Genomic DNA, 24439 nt, shown 5'->3' on the forward strand with positions numbered 1-24439 from the left:
ACACTCACTCACACACTCACTCACACACTCACTCACCCGACAGCAGTTCACGAAGCGTGCAGCGAGTTCTCGCAAATTGCAAATTGCCCGTTGCTTTTTGCGCCCTTGTTAGATGGTTTCACATATTATACGTTTAGATTATTAGTTAGATTATTAGTTAGATGCTTTCACATGATATACGCTTTCACATATACGTTAGATCAAGAGCTAATAATAGAGATTATTCTAGAGATTATTATAATAGAGATTCACTTTATTAGTCACTCCTGGTTAGATGATTTCACATACGCCGAGCCAACAAATAAGATGGGAGTCCGATGTCGGACCGACGTTAGAGGCGTGATCCAGCTTGTGATTAAACCGGGCGCTGTCTAAATCGTGCGGCGACTGTTATCACAGCTGTGTACGAAATGTGCATGCGTAAAGAGAAGTCTACGATGAAACCAGCTAGCACTGAGGTTTGTGGATGTGCTTTGAAGTGTTACATCACGTCGTTTGCAGCACTTGGTATATGGTGTCAGCATTGCTGCCGAACTCCGTAGGTGGTCATAACGTCAATAAATATGCCTCTGCCAATTCGCGAAACATTATATTTGATACGCCTATACAGTACTGTTCAAGAATTCATTTACCATTCGTTTCTAGGAATATATATATATATATACTATCAAGAGATATATATATATATATATATATATATATATACATACATATATAAATAAATACATATATAATTTCCTGTTAGTCAGATAGTAAGCCTGTGAATATTAATAAGACAACAATTATTATGCAGTTATCTCCGCGTGTTCCGGATAAGATACTTGGGCGTGAGATATACTTATAGATTTACATGTTGAAATAAAAACAGAAAAGAAATATATAGAATAGTTTGAGAACGTAGATAAAATTAATAATGGCGGCTTTTATTTAGCATACTGTAATCAATTAATGAATGTGGCCTAAGCGAAAACGAGCGGATGAAAACCAAAAAACAAGGCAAGGCAACCGTGAGTTTGAATTTGAAGTAAAAGAACGAGAGGAAAGAGAAGAGGAATGAGGCAAGTGATAATCGCTTTGAGTACTAATTCGCGTTATTGCGTGGCCCGTTATAGCGCGCGGGTATCTATGGTAAATGTGTATATGTTTTTGTATTTCTGTATATATATAATAATATAATATATAAGAAACGCAGAGAATTCTTCAAGGGGGATGTTAGGGTGTGTGTGCTGGTAGGGGTGTGTGTACTGGTAGGGGTGTGTGTACCGGTAGGTGTGTGTGTACTGGTGGGGCTGTATCATGCTTTTTACAGCTGTATTTAGTAATATCCGTAGAAGAACATTATATGAAGAAAGTAGATTATTATTCCCCTGGTAATATCAAGTGCCTTAATATAGACAGCAACATGCAGCTGTTCGGGTGTGTTGTCACGATGGGAGTGGGTTGTCTATTAACACATAAATACAGTTTGCTGGTAGAGGCTTGGCTTGGATATGGGTGGAATGCGTATCGCTGTGTGTTGTAATTGGCAGTTCTATCTCCGTTGACACTATAATATCGATTCGTTTGCGTTGTATTTGCACAGAAACAGACGCCGTTCACGTTTATTAAACCAGGAACAAGTCATTGTCTTTCCATCCATGTAGAGAGGTTATGTATAAATTCATTGAAATGCGGAGTAAGTCAACTAGAAGGCCTAGAAGGCCGGTCAAAAAGGCGAATTCATCATATTGCAATTCCACATTCTTTAAACCATCTGAGGAAATCGCTATTCGGGTAAGAGAACTAGAATATATATATATATATATAGTGTTGATATAGTATTTGTTATACCAAGACACTCAACTAGAATTGCGTGACCTAGTTAGTGCAGTACACGCGCGATGTGGTTCATCTTTCCAGTAGGCTAACTTACCCTAGGTATATGCCGTCACAGGAGGCGGCCCAACCGGTTATTCATTACGAGGGAACTTTGCAAGGAATTTGCGGGAGACTCGGTATTCATTAATACTACATAGCACGGCCTCATAGCGGGCGCCTTGGGTATTAACCAGGGTTTTATGGATGCTCCAAATCATAGCCACATGGCTGCTGAAGCAAAAATATAATCTCATTATGCTGTTCCTTGATGTATTGAGAGGAATCTTGAGTTAAATCAGTTAATACCAGCAGTACTCGAATAAATTATCGTTCACGTTTGAATTTGCTTAAACATTTTTTTATCGAATGTGTCGGGCACGAGGTTTTCTTAACTCAATGAGTAAAAGTGTAGCCAGATGGATAAAGCGGTTTTGTAGACGTTTGGCATTCCTCATCACAACGGACCGTATCATTATTCTTATTTATCTTATTTTATCTTTTTGCTTTATACTACGTCTTTATTCTAACGTAGGCGCGTGTAATGGAGCAGGCATATGCTTCAATCACGCGTTGAAATGTCGTCTGTTACCTACCGCGCATGCCCCCCCCCACCCCCACCCGACTAATCGTGGCGAAGCCCTGCCAGTAGCTGCTGTGTGTGCTGGAATTTGCTCGCTGTCTCTGATCACCTAGTGTTTCATCTCCGTAACGACGTGGCGCTACTGCGGCGACAGTAACACGCGACACGAGGCGCATTTTCGGCGTGAAGAACGCGTGTAGCGTGGCAGACATCCCCCTATGGAAAGCGTCTCCCTTCTACATTGCGCACGGTTATGGACATGACTAGCAGGGCTCATGGCGCGTTGCGCATGCGCATGGGGATTTGACTTCTCGACCGCGTGCTATCTAAAGGGGTTCGTTTTATATAAGGGGGTTGTCTGTGATGCTATACCAGCGACGCTCGTCTTGTTGACAGTCTTGCGTCTGACGTCACTCAGACCCGAGTCTCGGCCAGAAATGTCTGTCGATTTTGTCTTTCGGGAAGCGAGATGCGATCGTCGCATCGTGGTAGTTCTGTCGGCGCGCGGACGCGTGACGTCGCGCGCCAGTGTTTGCGTCGTGTCATCCGTGGGAAGCTGTCACGTATTCGTCAGGTTTGTGGCTGCGGGCCCGTGAGAGCTCCCTCCCCCTCTCAGCTCCCCCCCGTAAATGCTCCCTCCCAACCCTCGCGGCGCCCATGAGCGCCCTCCCTCCCCTCGGCACCCATGAGGGCCCTTCCTCCCTTGCGGCGCCCGCGAGGGAGGGGGTACTCTAGACGCGCGTCAATGATCGCTGTTTACAAACCGTCGCTATGCGGTTCACTCACCCCCTCACACTCACTCATTCACTCACTCACTCACACACTCACTCACACACTCACTCAGCCCGACAGCAGTTACGGAAAGCGTGCAGGAGTTCTCGCAATTGCCAATTGCCCGTTGGTTTGTGCGCCCTTTTAGGATTGGTGTACTATGTATGTTTGTTATGTGTTAGATGATTAGTTAGATGCTTTACATGATATACGCTTTCACAGTATTACGTTAGATCAAGAGTATAATGAGCATTATTGAGAGATTATGTATTAGAGTTCACTTTATTAGTCACTCCTGGTTTTAGATGATTACGTACGCTCGAGCCAACTAAGACTCGGAGTCCGAGTGTCGAGCACCGACGTTAGAGGCAGTTTGATCGCTATGTGATTAACGGGCGCTGTCTAATCGTGCGGCGATGTTATGCACAGCTGTGTACGAAATGTGCATGACGTAAAGACGAAGTCTGCGATGAACAGCGTAGCCTGGGTTTGTGGATGGTGCTTTGGAAGGTTACATCACGTTCGGTTTGCAGCATTGTATTATGGTGTCAGCATTGATGCCGAACTCCGTAGGTGTGGTCATAAGTCAATAATATGCTCTGGCATTCGCGAAACATTTAGGCTACGCTATAAGTAGGTTTCAGAATTCTTTACATTCGTTTCTGGGAAATTTATAGTATATATATATATATATATATTACTATCAAGAGTTGATATCTTATAATATATATATATATATGTAATACAATATAATAGATAAAATGATTTTTCCTGTTAGGTCCAGCTAGGAAGCCTGTGATATTTAATAAGACAGCAGTATGACTGCGATGTTTATTCTCCGCGTGTTCCGGATAGATACGTTGGGTAGCGTGAGATATACTTATAGATCGATGTCGGGTGTGGTGATATACAAACAGAAAGAAGATATAGATAGTTTGAGAACGGTAGATAAAAGGTTTAATAATGGGGCGGCTGTTATTTAGATATGTAATCATTAATGAATGCTGGACCTAGCGAAAACTGATGCGGCTGATGAAAACAAAAACAAGCAGGGCAACCGTGGTGTTGAATTTGAAGGTAAAAGAACGAGAGAAAGAAGAAGAGGAATGAGGCAGTGATAATTCGCTTTGAGTACTAATTCGCGTTATTGCGTGGCGCGTTATTGCGCGGCGGGTATCTATGGTAAATGTGTATATGTTTTTGTATTTCTGTATATATATAATAATATAATATATAAGAAACGCAGAGAATTCTTCAAGGGGGATGTTGTCCAGCGGGGAATAATACCACAGCATATATTGTCCATAGAAATGATCAATCTAGAAATATGGGAATTATAGCACCATGTTGTATGGGATAAATTAATATTATCCAGTAGGAATATGTGAGCCGGAATGTAGCGCTACTGCTAATCATGTGATTACGTTCGGTTGACATTATGACTGTATTTTTAGCGATTTTTTTCCGATTACTTTTTTAATATATAGCCACGGAGTAGGACATGTTTTTTACACTCATTAAAACTATTTGCCTACTCAATTTTGAATTTGAAGTAATATGATTCACGTGCTTTTCAACGAGACATCATCTATACAGATAATTTCGTAGGTGTTCGGTGTAATTAAATATACTGCGAAACGTTCCAGAGCGTCGATAGTAGTCACCCAAAGTTCACGTTATATTGGGTATATATATATATATATATATATAATCTAGATCACATATTTCTTTTATATGAAACCCAACCTATTCCTCTGACCACTATGTAGCATGAAATAATTGCCTGCTGTAGCATACATACTTGATGAGGTAGTCAGTATGGCCACCCATAAGAACATAAGATGACACAGTTGCCTTATCTACGCATTGGTGGTCATGTGATGTCTCATTTTAGTGAGTGTTTCAGACGCTTTCGACCACCATCTGCCACTTACGAAAAAAACATCTGTGACACAAAACGAAGCCAAAGTACGTTATGCAGGCATAGTAATTATGAGCTCTCTGTGCGATGTGTTCCTCGCTATGGGTCATGTATTATTCACCAGAACCCCCGAGGGCCACGTGCATTAATTACTTTTTTTTAATTATAGCTCGCATATTGTTAGGGTTGGGTTTGTATGGAATGATAACCGAAGTGAAACTTGGTTTAAAAAACGTATTCGTGCAATATAAGGGGAGTTTGATTAGAAATTACACACGAAAGTAATTATATGGGGGAATGCTATTTATTTTTCTCAGACTAGCCACGTTACTGATACTATAGCATCCCATACTGCTGCAGTTTTAAGAGAGGTTAATTAATTGATATATATATATATATATATATATATGACGATATAGATTCAGCATAACGAAACTCCATTCTAACCCATGATATTCGAAATTCGTATTTTATGCGCAGTTTTTGCACAATATTGTTTATTTGAATCCTGTAGTAACGAGAGTCCTGCCGATGAGCGTTTAATACCTCGTGCACTCATTAATATGCATGCTATTCTATTCAGCTCTGACTAGGGTTAACTGCAGGGATTCTTTATTAGCGTCAGCGGTACGTAATCGCGGGATGCGTCATTCTCACGTGTCTGCTAGCTCCTGGCGATGAAACTATAGTGTGCGCTTTCTCTTTTATGTGTGGCGCAGCCCACTAACCGCATTAATCAGCGAGTAGATTTCCCGCCCACGATATCCGCTTGTTCTCGCGATCGTAATCGGCACACGCTGACGTATACGCACAGCTACTGCTGCTGGTCGGAGCGCGCGTGTGTGCGGGGGAGGGAGGAAGAGCGCCTGATCGGTGATCGGCATTTAATTGTTTAGCGCTGACAATGAGCGTGTGATAGCGCTGCGGTGGAAATGATGCCGATCGACACCCCGAGTCCAGTGCTAAGCCGCTGCTAATCTAGGCTAGGAGTTCCGTCGCTGCTCCGCGACCCTGCACGGCGACGCCCTGCTCCCGTCGCTGCGATAGCTTCGTCTCCACGTGTTTCTGTGCGTAGCGAGCGCGACGACCCTAGGTAATCTCGAGTAGATGTTCCGCGCACACGAGAAAGTGAAGGCAATCAATTGAATTTGCGTTCGCCTTAGCTTCGCGCACGCAGCGTAAGAAGTCGGGTTCTTCAGGTAGATGGCACCACCGTAGAGTGTCGCTGTGATTCGAGGAAGGTGTGAGTTTGCCGGCATGGGTCTCATAGAAATAATATAGATAGACATATAGTGATATAGACATAATATAGATATAGATATAGATATAGATATAGATATAGATATAGATATAGATATAGATATAGATATAGATATCGATATATATTTCTATGATCGGTCTAGTTGGTTTAAAAGTGAGCTTCGCAGAAACGTTGAAGAGGGAGTGCCCTGCTAGATGTTATCATGAGTCCATAATAGAGGACTCTTTATTAATGTATCTATTATGGACTCTTGATGTTATCTAATCGCCTATTATAAGCACTCGTGACGGAGGTTAGAGAAGATATTATCGTGATGCAAGGTAGCAAGTCGCTTGCGCTACCCTGCTTGCTCAGTGGTCTTGTATTCCTTACCTACCCCCTGTAACAGCCAGCACGCATGGCAGCAGGTATCGTGAAGCATGGCAGTCATCGTTGCCCCTATTCGCTCATTGATCATTGCTCGTGAAACAGTAGTAGCACGGTAGCTGCTGCCAGCTGAACATGTTGAACAGCTGTGCTGGCCATGCAGCAGCCAGCCGTAAGTGGAGCCCGGCGCTCCAAGAGCAGCGGTGGCGAGTGCCTACTGTGTACCAGCAGCGCGTTATCTAATTGACAGCGTTTTTGTCGGCAGTCGGCGTGTCGTACAGCAGCTATCACTGCGCTGTCTCTCGCTCTCATTCGAGCCCTGCTGCGCTTTCCCACTCGTTTGTAACATTACTTTTTGCCGTGCTGCTTCGAACCGCGAAAACAAATCTTATCCCGAGGATGAGATGGGAAAAACAATAGGATGCGCGCATGCGCGCTAGCTCACCGCGATCGTCTGCGTGGCGTTGGAGCGGAAATCGGCCGGCCGTGCTGAAAGAGGAGTCGCAACATCTGAGAGTGATTGCATTTCGTTTCAACGGCGGGGAGTTTATTCGCTGCTTTCCGAAAAAACACACCGGTGTTTGTGTGTCTGCCTCGTGTGTTTGCGATCGGATGTCAGGCCGGCCCGTCCACAGTGCTGTACCACGACAGTGAGTCCATAGTGAGTACTTCTTTGAGCATTGAGGAGTATACCGTCTCAGTGCGTGAGCGGTTGGAACCGTACAGTGTGCATGTGTTTAGATTACAGCGTGTGACCGTGTTATACGCATGACGTGTAGCGCAAACGTGTGGGACTTGCGCATTGGCATGCCTTCGAAGTTTCTCGTTGGCATTTAGCTGGCGAAATCTAAAACCTGCTAGTCGAGGTTTCTCTCTGCGCTTCGCGTGTGGGAGTAATTGTCAGATTGTGATCTTGGCGTGACTGCGGGCCGTAGACATAACGCTCCCAAAATCGCACCGGTTTCGATTGTTGCCGAAAGTTGCAAACGTGATAAAGCGTTGCTGCCGGACGTTTTCCGGAGAAAGTCACATATATACTACCGGTCTGGCATGCGTGTAGGAATTCGCGCTGCGGGGTGTCTGTGCACTGTGCATGCTTGACGCGTCGCTAGGAATTTGACCATTCACCCTATAGCGAGTGATAGATATAGTCGTTATTTAATTAGCGATAATGAAATTGCGAAGAAGGCGAAGGCGAGGTGGTATGCGATTTCGCGTGGGATAGAAGAAACGGATTTGTTGCACTGGCTGCCTGGTATGTGATTCATATTTTGATGTATCGGTGTTACCCATAGGTGCACCTATACTTATCCTACAGGCTTCTACTCCTAGCAATACGTTCAAATGTAGTCCTAACGCGTGAGCCTATAGCTTTCCCATTGATTTCCAATGTCTCTAATCAAGCCTGAGCAACGCGGGTCTTTTTCATTCCTATAAGCTGTCGTGTAGTCTTTTATGACATAATTTTGATGATAACATCAGGCGTGTATGATATAGAGATCTAAACACATAGATATATAAGATAATATAGGGATATAGAGATATCTCTATATTATACACACTCCTGATAACATGTAGTTGAAATAAGTCTGTGATTATACAACTGTGATTATAGCTATTGGTAGGAAGTCGTCAGTGTTGATTATTGATAACAACTTTGCCCCCGGTGGCCGTATAATCAACTAACACGGCAGCGGCGGCGGTAAAACTCCGATGCAGATGGATCGCTATCATTTCCTGCCGAGCTGTGAAGTCGTATAGCGCGCATAGGAGCGAGTAGCAGGAGGTGTCATGCGCGATGCATGTCGTCGAAGCCACAGGCACTTGGAAAGTCTCAATAAAAAAAGGTAAATAAACACGAAATGTATTTAGTAGTCTTAATGTTTCTCGACTCTATTTCGCCTATTATTGCGGATAACTTTCTGTAAATGCCGTTCAAATGCTCCTCTGCAACACACGAGTACACCGCACGCACGCCGCTGTGCACAAACAACAAGAATAAAGAGATGTGTGCGCATACTAGAGAAATAAGAGAATAAACATGAAAACAAAATTTATTCTTGTTGTTTGTGCACAGCGGCGTGCGTGCGGTGTACTTGTGTGTTGCAGAGGAGCATTTGAACGACATTTACAGTCCTGACGTTATCGGCAATAATATAGGCGAAATAGAGTACCGCCGCCGAGAAACATTAAGACTTTGGTAGTAAATACATTTCGTGTTTATATACCATCATTTTACTATTGAAACGTTCCAAGTGCCTGTGAGTGTCATGCGCGATGCATGTCATGTCATCGAAGCAACCTTCTCGAGGCGAACCATCGCTAACCGTCCTCCGTCAGTTCCGCCCGCCATTATCGCTATAGCGAAACCTGTACGCATCCATGCTAATGGGCCTGCTAATTAAAAAAAATCCTAAACACATTCATCAAGTACGCGTATGTTCATATGCAGAAAGAAGTGTGCGAGTGAGTGTACAGGTGAACAGATCGGCAAGTGTGATTAGGTACACGCATACAGAGACGAACAGACAAGTATACAGGTAAATATCGAATCCAAGAGCATGCAGATATATACCGAGGCATGTATAATAGTATACAGTGTATAGTATGTATAGAATAGAGTACATAGTATACAGTATATAGTACATAGTATGTTTTATATCGTATATAGTATGTAATATGTAGTGTATGTAGTATGTAGTTAGTATATCTTTTATAGTATATAATATATCGTTTATGTAGTATGTAATATTGAGTATACGGGTAAAAAAGGCGATCGAGAGTACAGGTATGAAGATATTATGTGTCTGCGATGTTACCTCTGACATTACACATTGCGCCTACGTGGTTGGGGTGACGTGTATATGTGTGGGTGAGGTGCTGAAAACGAGCCGCCGCGCCTGGCAAGCGAGACGTGATACCGTGTACCTATCTATGCGCACACATAATCACGCCGAGCGTGACGCACACGCAGATATCACTTCCCATCCCTAATCCTGCGCCGCGCCCCCGCGCGTGGCTGGCTGCATGCCAACAGACTGTCCTACGGCCCGCGGCAAACAGCGAGAGCGCTCTGCCTGCTTCCCTTGTCTGGCTACAGTGCAACGCCGTCATCCGCGTACGACGAACACCATTCTGATAATCTCGAGGACTCGCGCTCGTTTTACCTGCTCTTATTCAATCTGACATCAGTGAACGTCGATGTATGCGCACTTCATCGCCAGAGAGCAATTCGCGCAAAACGGAGAGGATTGAAAAGAGAGAGGAGAAAGATGAGGATGCGGATTAATTTGAGTGTGGTGTGATCAATCAGTTAAGCTCATAGTTGTGAGGTGTAGTTGTTGGTAGGTGATTTTATTCATCAGTAGTTCCGCCGCTGATAAAAGTGGATTGTTCTAGTCTCTTTAGCTTGTACGATTCCAGTAAGATTAATCCTTCTTTTTTATTTCTGCGTTGCATGTTTAGACTGCACAGTGCTTTGTTTTCGACTGACTCGTCTATCACAAGTACACAAGTATACTACTGTGTTTTTTGCTAGCAGTCGAGATTATTTACCCAGTCGTGGTATTCGCCTCAGGCCCCGTCATACCCATGCTGATTATTTTTCCATCGACTTGGTTGTGCTGACTCCAGGCAGCGAGGATTGTTGACATTCCTGCTGAAAAGCTGTTTCCTACGATTCCAAGGATTTATATAGTAATCTATTTGAATAAATACGGACGACGTTCAGAGACAATATGGGCATGAAAAATTGTTTCGTCTTTAAAAAGCTGTAGTGGTAATGGACTTAGGCCATAGGACCCCACCACTACGTGCAAACATCTTTTAATAAAGCTGCCCTATCAATGATTGCCTTGTTATACATACACAATGTTTGGGTTCAAACGAATCCAATATTTGAATTTAAATATTTTTATCAATATCATTACTAGCCGGGGTACACCTTCGCTTGCAAACCTAGAATGCGTCCAGATATTTTTCGAGATGAATTTCAATGCATTATGATCCTGTATTGCAAGTTGTCAACCTTAGAGTAGTGACTGGTAGCTACGGACCACGTTCACTGTTCCCTCCCACTCCACTGCCCGCACACGCAGTTAGACGTCATGTCTGTGTAATGTCTCCAAAAGCATTCGCACGCGCATGCAGCGTAGCCGACAGGCCGGCGTGTATGGCCGGCCATGGCCTGTGTGGCAGGCAGGCAGCTTCCTGTGCTTGCCTCGCCTTGCACGCAGCTATTTCTGCTGGTCTTCACCGTCATGGTCTTGCTTATTTTAGTCGTTAGCGTCGGGAAGGAAGCATCCTCGCACACGTGTTGGGCATTTCCTGCCGTATTTACGCTCGGGGTGAGTGACTGTTTCGCAGACGCGATACGAATTCGTCTGCGCTCTTGCTTCTCGTTCTCTTGGTTCTCATTCTCTTTTTCGCTCGTTCTTTTTCTTCTCGTTTTCTCTTCTCGTGGCGCGTACATGTTCGCAGACGCGTCGCGGCGCGGAGAAGAAATGAAACCGGTCAGAGGGTTGAGTTGTTATTGCAGTCGCGTGGTGTTGATTGTTTGCCGATCTAGATCCCCTGTAATCTCACTGTCGGAAGTATTACACGGTCTGGCGTCTCGCACTCACCTCCCGCGCTGCTCTGACGTCATTCTACTGTGTGAAATTATGCAACTAGGTGCATTGTTCTGCATGTATAACTGGGTGGGTGGGATTTTGTGATGACGTGATGCTACTGTGTGTTATTATCAAGTTATTATGCAACTAGGCGCATTGTTCTGCGGGTATAACTGGGGTGGGTTGGGATGGCGTGGGGTGGGAAGAAGGAGGGGGGGTTCTTGTGATGACGTGATGTTGCTGTGTGTTATTATCAAGTTATTATGCAACTAGGCGCATTATCTGCGTATATAACTGTGTGGGTGTGTGTGTGTGTGGCGGGAGGGGGGGGGGTTCTTGTGATGACGTGATGCTACTGTGTGCGACAAGTTACCGAGTTACAATTCGGCAATTCACCAACACAAAGTTGGCAGTGTTAACCCAGCGAATTTGAATTGCTCACACTGTGCAATTGCACCAACGTGCTAAAAATTACACCCTACCTGATCAATGCACGGTTGCCATGCAGTTATCGGGGCAGTCTCAGTCTGGTCACACGGTATTACTTCCTTCATGTTTAGACTGTAGCCACTTTTCTGTCTATAATGACTTAGCTCAGGTTGTGTACGTATTTTTCATTTAGCGCAGAACAACAGGTTAGGGCTTTCAGCATGTTTCAGTTAAACAAGATTTTAATTATGCTAGATCTTTGTTGTTCAATAATAATTAAAAGACAATAGCAACTTGATTTTAAAAGCATGACTTTGGTGTTTTCTCAATGATGTTGAACACTCTGAGATGGCTATAGTCTATGTAAACCCTAATTTAACTTCAAATAATAGTGAAGACTGTAGTGTCGTTATTCTTTAATTTCCTGTTCAAAATTTTGCAGTTTGAGCGACAATAGTACATAATTCGCACCTGCGATTTCTCCGCGTTTCTTTCGAAATGGGATTTTAATTTAATTAGGCGAAGCAATCCAAAATATGCTATGTACATGAACAGTTTATGAAAAAATTGACCACTGGGACAGGCAGTCATGAGGAACCGTTAAATTTTGTGGATTTGTTGATTTGATGCACAGCGGGATCTTAATGTTGTGATGTTTTTTTACACCGATGTGCGGACAATAACACTCATATATTAATGCTAAGCCAAACAGAATAGATTGAACCCTAACTAGTGGGGATGTGAAAACAAATAAATTAGCGGTAATAGCCATATTTAGTCAAAAATCTATTGCAAATGTTATTAAGATCTATTGAGATGTAGCGCATATTTACACGAGATAATAAATACTTCAGCTTCTAATTGGAAAACATTCCTAATTAAAACCCCATATATTTATCAGTCTTCTCTGATTACTAGCCTGCGTGTAATCCAGAGAGACATGATACAAGATTGCGTGGCACAGCTTTGCTGTAGATCCTGAGCGCTGCACGCGGATGAGACGCGCAGTTCCGCGGGATATGCGCACGCGACCGCGGGGATGTACAAGTATGAAGCGCTGTCCGCAGTGGATACGTGCGCCAAATTCGAGGCCCGGCGCACGTCTCCACAGCGGTCAGCGGATGGTCTGTAGTTTTAGAAGATAACAATGAACACTTTGTTCTAAATAAGAACTATCGGCGGCTAAATAAGAGCAATATACAGACCTTTGAATTTCTTGACTAGCCAGTCAAAGGGCTTGTTCGGGGTCCATTATGCAGAGCTTCCAATTGAAATGGTCCATGAAATTGTCAAGTGGAATTGTGTTTTTCGGAACCTCAAAGAAAATGTCTCTCTCTTACATGCACCCCTCCCCCCTCCCTGATCAATCACGCATTCAGGCGTCAACAATAACAGAGATGATGTGTTGAGTTTGCGGCTCTTGACGCACGTGCATTGACGTACAAGACTGTTGAAAGCACAGGCACTTGGAACGTCTCAATAAAAATATATATTCACACAATTTTTCACAATGATCGACCGCCTGTGTGCAAAATAGGTGAACGTATGTGAAACATATACGGTTAGTACTTACTGTGACATATCCGTGACCAACTGACACCACTAAATTGGTAAAATTTGCCATGCACCTTAAGAAATGCTGAGAAATTACGAGGTTATCATCGCAGAACTCCCGAACACCGTACGTCACACAGCTATATGTAAACAAACACGCGTGTTGCGAGGTGCCTGCCTCCGATATCCATTTGGAGGCCCGCTAAAGCACGCAGCACACTTCACCATTTTCGTTGCTCGTACAGGCAATTTTCGTGGTCGACAATTTTTGTGGCCTTTGCCGCGTCACAGCACACGTCACCACTGAGTGGTGACGTGTGCTGTTGACGGCAATTTTTGTTGCCAGATGTTGTAGCTTTAACCCATTCATATACAGTTATCAAATAAAGGAAATATATAAATTTTATCAACATTTCTGTTACTTAGGCCTAGGGGCCCTATATTTGTATAGATTTATGTCATTCTACGGCGGCACCAGAAGACATGGATCACTAGTATACGGAACAGATGTTTGGTTCGAATTGGTGAATTGGTTTTGAGTACTCTGTTGCTGTATTCGGGAGCTTTGATGTCAAAAAGACAAGGCCTCTCACTCCATAAATCTATTAATTCTGCTTCTAACTCGGTGGTCCAAGTCGATAAAATTGGGCTCGCCATTTTGAAATCATGTGACGGCAGTGCTAATTTTGATTGGTCTGAGAGTGATTTTGTTGCCGATTGCCGTGGTGGCTTGGCGCACACTTCACCACAAGTTGCCATCACGAGCAATTTTCGTGGTGAGAAATCAAACCGGTTTGATTCTCGGCAACTCGTGGTCACCACTAAATTTCCGTGGTGAGTGGTCGTTGCCGGCCCCCGCACACTTGGCCATTTTTGTGGCGACCACGAGAATCGCCTGTACGAGCAACGAAAATGGTGAAGTGTGTTGCCAGCTTAAGCCAAGCATAAAGCGCGCGGGCAAGACGTCACACACAGCTACGTTCATTGGCTAAAACAATCGAGTAGCGCCGTTAGGGATTTTCGGAATTATTTAATTTGAAGAAAAACTTCAATGTTCAATGAATGACGCACTCGTTCACTTCCGACAGCAAGTGAAAATGCCGAAAATTTTCCACTACGATGCGAAATGCATCGGCCGGGCATTTCATTATTTACGAAAAATAAACAGGCTGGCGAAAGACAGTAGGTACAGTAACTGGTCACGTCGGTGACGCCCCATTCATGTCCATCAACGAAGAAGGCGGGGCTTATTCTGATTACGGAGATGCGAAAATTCAACAGAAGGACGTAGCGCAGTGCGCTAAACAGCGTGTTGTTTTCGTATTTGTGGCAAACTCTATCGTACGAAACCGTTCTAACATAGCAGAATGCCCTAGTTCCTGAGATCGGCGATTTGGTGGTCTAATGGGCCCCCATATTTAAAAATATCAAAGACTGGTGCGGCGTAGGCTTAGATTGGAAGACACAAAGTGTCAATCCTCGGCGCGCCTCGGCATCATGGCCGCATCATGTCTAGTTATTGCTGAGCCGTTGTACATAGTTCAGTCGATAACGTAATATCAGCCTCATCTGTATAATGGTTATTAATATCCGCGTTAACAAAGCCGTTATCAACAGTAAATTGACATATGTGCAACCTCCCTGGCGTACACTGACATTTCATGGCTTGCAACTAACTGGATGACTGTAGCAGTGCATACATTACCACGTGCACACATGTGACATAAACGTGTCAAACTGGACAGCCGTAGTGTGCACCCCGTGATGACGTCGGGAAATTACCTATACGAAATTAGAACCTCGCTGTCAACTGAATGATTGTTTAGTGGGCGCAATAGCCTTGCTCACGAGTAGTTGTAAATCTTACGTAAATTGAATTCAGGTCAGATTGGCGAAAACACCTAGCTGAAAGTAGATTGTCTAAAGATTTAGGGGTTCGTCTGTGTTGATTCGTCTATCAAATTACTAGTCCGCTGTAGTAGTAGGCGTCTTCCAAATGTTCCTGGCTGCCAACCACTTTAATATTTGTTTGCGTTCAAGTTGTTTTTACTCGGTTGGAAACTGCCGAACTGTTAATTTACGCAGATATTGCTTGAATAACAAACTTCCTCGAAATGCCTCGAAAGCGTGCGTTTTTGGGAATTAGGTTGTTCGTGTAAAATCACCATCTATTATAGGAGTGACGCACTATTTAGCTAGCCGCATGGATGTCAGCGAAATCGCAGGCAAATACAGTCGCTAGTGTATCTAATGTGTTGTGCATGTAGTTTACGCTACCCCGGCAATAAAGTAGACGTTGCTACGATCATGATGTGTCTTGTCGTTTCTGGCTTCCCTTCAGCCGCCATGGACCTCGTGCAACATTGCAATAACCAGATAACGAGATAATAAGATAACAAGATAAGATAATAACGGATTCGATGGGGTTTTCCCAAGACACGAATAGACGAACTGACCGATATTTGCGTTTACGCCATAGCCTGTCACCTGTCGAAGCATTGTGCATAAATGTCCTGTCTATGCTCGTGGTTCCGATGTGGTTGTCGAGTTAGCCGGATTTTTTTTCAGAGGTAATATAGGTATTTGTGTTTGCGTTACTGCAGGTGTACTTCATTATTACATTTGACGTGTTTTTATTCTTATTTTTCTTCTTCGTCGTCTTCTTCTTCTTCTTCTTCTTCTTCTTCTTCTTCTTCTTCTTCTTCTTCTTCTTCTTCTTCTTCTTCTTCTTCTTCTTCTTCTTCTTCTTCTTCTTCTTCTTCTTCTTCTTCTTCTTCTTCTCTTTTTCCTCCTCCCCCTCTTCCTCCTCCTCCTCCTCCTCATCCTCATCCTCCTCATCCTCCTCATCCTCCATATTCTTCGTCTTTCTCTTCTTCGTTTTCTGCTCCTCCTCCTCCTCCTCCATCTTACACTTGTACTTCCTTTTGTAATTTTTCTTCGTCGTCGTCGACGTCGTTGTCGCTGATCTTTTTATGTGTATAGTTATCTTACTTACGGAGCACCATGGGAGCGAGATATTCCTGGAGCCTAAATATAGGTTCAAATCTACCTCTATTGTATATAGCCTGGGCGTTGATCACGGCTAATTAATCTCACCTAATTAACTCTATAGGTGAGGAAGCGGTGAAATGTGAAGAGCGCAGTTTTAGCTCAGGCGTGTTTAGTTTGGCCATAGAAATAATATAGATAGATATCTATCTATATTATTTCTATGAGTTTAGCGCTGCAGCGTTTCTGCGCTGAGGTGCACTTGACAGCTATACGGTTACCTATGATGACCGATTAGACAAGAAAATTATGTCCTTGCTTCGCAAAAGAAAGCTGTAGCTCAGGTGACGAGATTCGATTTTATTGCTATAATGTGCGTATGCGTGTGCGCGCGTGCGTGTGTGTGTGCTGAGTCATGTACTACACTACTCCCTTGAAAAAAGAAGACTTGTAGTTCCGTATCCCTCTGATGTGTGCGGATATTTCCGTGCGGAGTAAGCGCATCCCATGTGATCGTGTGGTGTCCTGCACAAGCCGTCTTTAGCTCTATCAGGAGTCATGAACCATACTTAGAACATGCGAGCATGCGAGCCTGATCAAATAATAGCAATACAAGATTCTGGGTAAATACGCGATCGGCGTCTTTCTGGCATTTCTATAGATGACGAAGGTAATTTCGTCGCGAGTTTTTCAATCCACGCAGTAACGCAACAATTTCCACGGACGTAACGAGGTTTCCTTTAAAAAGACAGGGGTGGGCGCGAACGGCGAGTGGACTTTGCGGACGTGCGTGCGAGCGCGCGTGCGAGCGCGCGTGTGTGAGTTGGTGTGCCCGTGTGTGTGTGTGTGAGCTACGGTGCGTGCATGCGTACGCGCACGAGTTTGCATGCTTCTCTTTATTTTCTTCGGCTGCCGCCATTCTACGATCGCCTCTCACCAGCGTGGGCTCGTGAGAGATTCAATTCTAGCGCAGGCCCCCGGGTTCATTCAGCCCGCCAGCTGCGCGCCTCACGGCCTGCCTGCGGCTTACTCACCGCGCTGACTAACTGTCTGACTGCTGTGTCTAACTTCTGTGCATAAGTTCTTCTAGCAGCTAGCAGCACGCTGGGTGGTTGCCACTTTCTCGCCGGTGTGGAAACGGTTTTATAGGTTCGTGAGCATTCCTCGTGCACACGTGGGTCGGCCCGTCACTTCTAGTTTCACTCCAGTTCCTGATACTACCTGCAGACTATAACCGTTCTGAATATATTATATATTTATTTATATATATATATATATCTATCTATTATTTAGTTATCTATCTATTATATATCTATATATATATATATTTATATCGCGAGTGGAGTGAATCTACGAGGCGCTGCGACGAGGTTACGACGTCCACTGCAATGCTCGCGCTCGTCTCCTTCTAGGTGTGTAAGTCTATAAGGCCATTGCTGGCTTTTGATTTGCGAGACGGGTCTCTGCTTCGTTCGATCGTCTTTAGAGTAAGACGGAAGTGCAAGCAATTGCGCGGCTCAGGGCAATCATCAATTCTAGCCGCACGTCGTGAGAAAGTCGCGCGTGTGTGTGCAGAGAAGATGAAGCTGCGAGATATTGGATTCGTATTTCGTGCATACCTGCGGCGGAGAGACACTGCGGTTACGGAGTAGGTCGTGACGGCAGTGATGAATTGAGGTGAAAATATCGTGATTTGCTCTTAAGTGGCGTGTCAATTATTGCTGCTTAGCAAAACGTGGAATGTGTTTACGAGTGTGAGATTGAAAGGCTTAAATACTTCCTAGAAATAACCTGCGAAAACCAAACAGTTAACATGTAGGGCTTCCTTCTAGGGACCTTGTCACGTGACACGTCTGGGAATTTAATGTTCAATATGTACCTCAATTCCTACACGTAGGTATGATTAGGGAGGGTTCTATATGTCAAATAGTTAATTAATGCACGGTATGATACATCACGTCTGTCATCTATCTCCGTACATGTTTTTAGAGCAGATTGCATTTACATGTTTTGCAGTTAAAATCAGAACTTTATAGAAGTGCTTTGTTGTGCGTCATTGCTCTTAGCACGAACCGTTTTCTTGCAGACCTCTTACTCAGTTTCATGCTTAGATTAAGTTTTTCATTAAATTTATGTTGTTCGTTTTTCTTGCAGGTGTCTGTCAGTGTTAGTGTTCCGGCCAACTATTCTATACGCATTGGCTTGTCAACCGGGATTGTATACTGCGGGATAAGTTTATAGGTGAACTGCAATTATAGGTAAGTGCTACAAATTAATGTACCTAACCTCACCTCATCTCAGCCTCACTCTCACCCTCGCCCTTACCCTCACCCTCACCATCACCCTCACCCCACCCAACATCACCTCACCTCACCTCACCTCACCTCACCTCACCTCACATCACATCACATCACCTCACCTCACCTCACCTCACCTCACCTTATCTCACATTACCTTGGCTCACCTCACCTCACCTCACCTCACATCACCTCACCTCACTTGCACTTTGCCTTATCCTGCAGCATCTCGACCTCACCGTCACGCTCACCTGCACCTCACCTGTCACTCACCTTCACCGATCAGCCTCACCTCACATCACCTCACATGCAACATGTCAACATGCACATCACATCACGCTCACCTCACCTGCATCCTCACGCTCACCCTCAGCCTTGCACGCCTCACGCTCACCTCACCTCACCTCAGCCTCACCTCACTACCTCACCTACCTCACCTCAGGCATCACATCACCTACCTCACCTCACCTCAGCAATACATCACATTCACCTCACCTCACCTCACCTCACCTCACCTCACCTCACGCTCAACTCACATACAATCCACCTCACTCACCTCACCTCACGTCACCATCAGCATCACCTCACCCTCAGCCTGCACGCTCACATCACATCAACCTCACCTGCACCTCACTTACCCTCACATCACCTGCACTCACTTTAGCTTAATCTCAGCATTACCTTGGCTCACCTCACCTCACCTCACATGCACATCACGCCTCACCTTATATACCTCACCGTCACCCTCATCTCAGCGCGCACCTCACCTCACCTCACGTCACTCATATCAGCGCTCTACCTCACTCATCTCACGCTGACCTCACCTCACATCACCTCACATGCACCTCACAGTCACAATCACCTGCATCACCTCACCTCCACATCACATCACATCACTCACATCACTCACCTCACCTCAACCCACCTCACCCTCACCTCAGCCTCCTCACCTCACCTGCACCTGCAGCCTCACCTCTACCTCAGCTCAGCCCTCACTCAGCCTCACCTCACCTCACGCTGCAGCTCAGCCTCACCTCAGCCCTCACCTCACTCACTCACCTTCACCTCACCTCACCTCACCTCACGCTCACCTCAACCTCACCTCACCTCATCCTCACTCAACCTCACCTCAGCCTCCCTCACGCGTCACCTCACCTCGCCTCACATCCCATCACTTACCCTCACATCACCTTACTTCACTTCACCTTACCTCACATCACCTTACCGCTCAGACATGTCACCTTACCTCACATTACCTTATCTCACATTACCTTGGCTCACCTCACCTTACCTAACCGCACGGCACCTTACTGCGTCAATCAATACCACATGGACCATACGCGCATATAAGATGTGCGCTGCTGTGACTGTGAGGTTCGCACGCACGAGATCCGGTATTCATGTAGGGATGCATGCAATCATAATGTTGGCTCGTTCAGGCTCGCGCTGATCCGTCTCTCGTGTGTGTGTGTGTGGGTGTGTGTGGTGTGTGTGTGTGTGTGTGTGTGTGTGTGTGTGTGTGTGTGTGTGGTGTGTGCGTGCGTGCATGCGTGCGTGGGTGCGTGCGTGCGTGGCGTGCGTGCGTGCGTGTGGCGTGCGTGGCGTGCGTGCGTGTGTGTGTGTGTAGAGGTACTCATGTCTTTGAGTTAATTAGTCCTGTGACCGCTCCGATAACTAGCCAACAAGGAGAACGTCTCTCAGCGCGGGAGTACCAGCAGCAGGATCCTGCCGAGCACGGATTGTCGAGTTAGAGTAATCAGATCTATGTTGCTTGTGCGGGTCCGGGCCGAAATCGACTTCGTTGCGAGCGAGAAATGCACACCGTCGAGTCGGAACGATGTGCGTGCTGTCTTACGCACGGAGTCAGAGTGTACGTAGGAGGTGTGCGGAAGCCACCGTTTCCTCACTGGCAAGACACAGTCGGCACGCTAACCGCTTAAACGGAATCTATAACTGAAGCTCTCGGACAGATTTCATGAAGCCATTGTTAGGTAATACCGATGTCAACGACGGTTATTTAATTGCATTGTGTGAAAGCTGTCAACACTTTTGTAACTACTCACTAGTCTAATGAGTTTGACCCTGCTGTCGTTTCAATCGATACCTCATCGAGAGAAATGAGCGAGCAAGCAAAGGAAGGAAAGGAACAGAAAATAAAGAGGAAAGAGAGCGGCCGTAAAGAAATGTAGAGAAGCAGGGAGGGAGGGAGGGATAGGGGAGAGAAGGAGGAAGGGAGAGATGTGGAATGAAGGAGGGATAGAAAAGAGAAGGGGATGTGCGGGAAAAAGCGTGTTGTGGGAGAGAGAGAGATAGAGATAGAGATAGAGATAGAGATAGAGAGAGAGAGTAAGAGAGAGAGAGAGAGAGAGAGAGAGAGAGAGAGAGAGAGAGAGAGAGAAGAGAGAGAGGGCGAGAGAGTGAAAGTGAAAGAGAGAGAGAAGGAGAGAGAGAGAGAGAGAGCAGAGAGAGAGAGAGAGATAGAGAGAGAGAGAGAGAGAGAGAGAGAGAGAGAGAGCGCGAAAGAGTGACAAACGAAGGGAGGAGAGAGACAAACTGTCCCATGGAGTCCCACAAAAGTACTGACTCACTGTACGACGCACATGAAAACGTCACAACATGCAGGAGCATACTATCTATACTATACTCTAATATACTACTATACTCATACATACTACACACTACACTACACTACACACACTACACTACTACACTACACTACACTACCTACACTACACTACACTACACTACCACTACACTACACTACACTACACTCACACTACACTACACTACACACTACACTACACTACACCATACACTACACTACACTCACACATACACTACACTACACACTACACTACACTACACTACACTACTACACTACACTACATACACTACTACACTACATACTACACTACACACATACACTAACACACAGCTAACACTACACTACACTACACTACACTACACTACACTACACTACACTACACTACACTACACTACACTATACTATACTATACTATACCATGCCATACTATGCTATGCTATAGATGTTGCAAAACACGCCGTTACGTTTCTATCCACTACAAACATGAACGTTCGCAGGCTTTATAAAGTATTCCTACTTTTCTTCAATTTTTCCCCGTGGGTTTGCTTGAAAAGCCTGCATGCATACGCGTCAGCCGCGTGGTTTACTCTGACACTCTGACGTGTGTCGTGTGTCGCTGTCGTGTGTCGTGTGTCGTGTAACGCAGGAGCGTTCAGCGCTGCGCCCGTGTGACGTGGAAGATCCCTGTCCCGCGAGCATTGTCATATCAGTGTCGCGTGTCATACAGAGAGATGTGATTGTCATGTCAGCGCGACGCCTCGGAACGTCATCGGTAAACTGCTGACACGCTAGCAGACGATAATTTGCGTTGCCCCTCCCCCCGCCGCCACCTCAGCACGCATCTTCCGTTTCTTGTCACGTACGCCATTTCAACCGGCGCTAGTTTCGTAGAGTTGTCTCAGGTGTTGGTTTTCCCACGCGCTAACATTCCTTGCAAAGCTCGCCGCTGAGATAAGATATACGGGAGCGTTTTTTCCGTCTCCTCAGGTCCTTCCGTCATCTGTCTTTCACGAAGGTAGCAGCAGCCGTTCCGAGTACCCCTGCGCCGTGTCTGTTACGGAACGAAGGGCTGTAACCATGCACAGGCACTTGGAGCGTTTCAATAAAATATAATGCTAAGTAAATACGAAATCTATTTACTACCAAAGTCTTAATGTTTCTCTACTCTCTTTCGCCTATTATTGCCGACAATTTCCTGTAAATGCCGTGCAAATGCTCCTCTGCAACACACATGTCTACCGCACGCACGCTGCCGCACGCTGACACATAAATGTAGAGCTCTATATCTATATTATATAGACACTATATTTACGTGTGAGTGTGCTGCAGCGTGCGTGCGATGGACATGTGTGTTGCAGAGGAGTATTTGCACGGAATTTACAGGAAATTGTCAGCAACAATAGGCGAAAGAGAGTAGATAAACATTAAGACTTAATTTGGTAGTAAATAGATTTCGTATTTATTTAGCATTATATTTTATTGAAACGCTCCAAGTGCCTGTGGCTGTAACGGTAGAGCTAGCACGTACTGCACCCACTGCCCTGACCGCGGCCAGTGAAAGCAACGAGTCTCACTCGATTATAGAACTCTTACTTTGAAGACTCGCGAGGCGCAGTCTCGCTCCGTCGGCGGAGTCGCTCGGGAACGCACTTGTGCGTGTCGATGCCATCATCACCACGCTGCCTGCATGCATACACGCAAAGACCACGTCACCACCGTGCGCTGGGAATCGAGTAAAGGTTCGCCTCCGAGAGAGGAAAGTCGGGAGTGAAATGTCTCTGGCCTTCAGTTTTCACTTGGATATCGCCCGCGGCGGTCTTGTATGGGCTGATGACAATAGGTGCGGTTAAGTATACATCGCTCAGCGTGTAGTGACAACGGGAATACCGTGTTCGTGCCAAGTGAAGGAATAGCCCGCCCGCACACAGGTAATGTGAGTAAGTGCGCGTGAGAACTGTATGATATGTCGTACGTGCGATATTTAGCGATAACTCCCCCTTCCATCAGTAATATTGTCATTCCGATATCAATTCCACCTTAACTTAGAGACGTTCGGTGTTAACTGTAACGTCCAGTGAGATAAATAATTCCACATTCGGAGTGTATTGGAATTCTGTGTAATGACAACAGTGTCACTCTATATATTAGCATTACTACCTCACAGCTGCACGCGCGAGCAAACTAGGCCAGCAATATAGTAAGTTGTTTTTAGTGAGTAATGCGGCATTATGCAAAATGTGCCACCAAAGACTGTGTACTAGCTGGGGCAGGATAGAGTGGGCTTAGGGGCAGCATAAGGCTAACTCGAAATCCAGGATTCCGAGGCCGCGCTGATAATAGCAATAAACATTCTTCCTTCACAGCCCGAGGCTTTCTGTGGTTGCGCTGATGCATTCAGCAGTGAACTGGGTATCAGAGACGCTGTGGATGGTAATACGCACTCTCAGAAGAGAACTGGCTCTAATTCCGTAAATATGCATTGTATGCGCGCCCGCCTGAAGGCCTATCGATGAATGGTTACCACTACCAGTGTGTGTGCGTATACGATCCTTGCCCGTATGAAACCGGTGACCTGTTGCACTGTTTACCTATTATTGTGATTACATTTGAATAGAACTGCGATGCACTACCGTATACAGCATAGTATTAGTAAGCTGTGGCAGGCACGTATCAAAGTGTTCTACGAAGTCTATCTGAACAGCCTCACATGATCATCCAGACTTTCTAATGGAAATGCAAACATGTGGACTATTCAGCACTACCTGACTATACTGACTGATTGCAGTTTTGTTGTTGAAATATTCGATAAAGAACTCATTTTCCTGAACACCTGCAATTTTAGTTATTTCGGAATCTTGCCGATGGATGGTTACAGACATGTGCATGAGAAAACTACAAGCAATAGGATCATTCGTACGCGAGAAAAACGTTCTGTTATTTTCATCTTTAACTTGGCAGTGCGCTGTGTTCCTTTGTGGCTTTTTGGGGTGTTTGAAGGCCAACGCATGGAAAAAGCCTTTCTGATGTCACTGCACATGATTGAGTATTTTGCGATATGAAAGGCACTAGTTTCCCGTCTCACTCCCAGTGCTCTCGTGTGATTTCTCGCTGCCTTTTATATGCGGCGCCGCATGGCATCATGAGGGGCACCGAAAACCCGCACCTGGGCGGGTGCGTCTATTTAGATCGTATAGGCCTAT

The 24439-nt window shown here is 45.2% G+C and overlaps 1 protein-coding gene across 9 annotated transcripts in view; it reads left to right on the forward strand.

Annotated features, from left to right (window-relative positions):
• The window catches only part of LOC106807627 (pleckstrin homology-like domain family B member 1), a 115114-nt gene that overhangs the window by 32286 nt on the left and 58389 nt on the right, over positions 1-24439 (forward strand). For 6 of the 9 annotated variants that reach the window (XM_014810028.1, XM_014810024.1, XM_014810025.1 and 3 more), the window contains exon 2: positions 18492-18595. The gene's annotated coding sequence lies outside the window, so the exon portion shown is untranslated. Of the gene's footprint in view, positions 1-7649; positions 8012-9208; positions 9297-10078; positions 10101-18491; positions 18596-24439 lie in introns of those variants that run through there. The other 3 variants (XM_014810026.1, XM_014810027.1, XM_014810029.1) reach the window with 3 other exon arrangements.

The sequence above is a fragment of the Priapulus caudatus genome, unplaced genomic scaffold (assembly GCF_000485595.1).
Source record: "Priapulus caudatus unplaced genomic scaffold, Priapulus_caudatus-5.0.1 Scaffold226, whole genome shotgun sequence".
NCBI classification, from domain to species: Eukaryota; Metazoa; Priapulida; class Priapulimorpha; order Priapulimorphida; family Priapulidae; genus Priapulus; species Priapulus caudatus.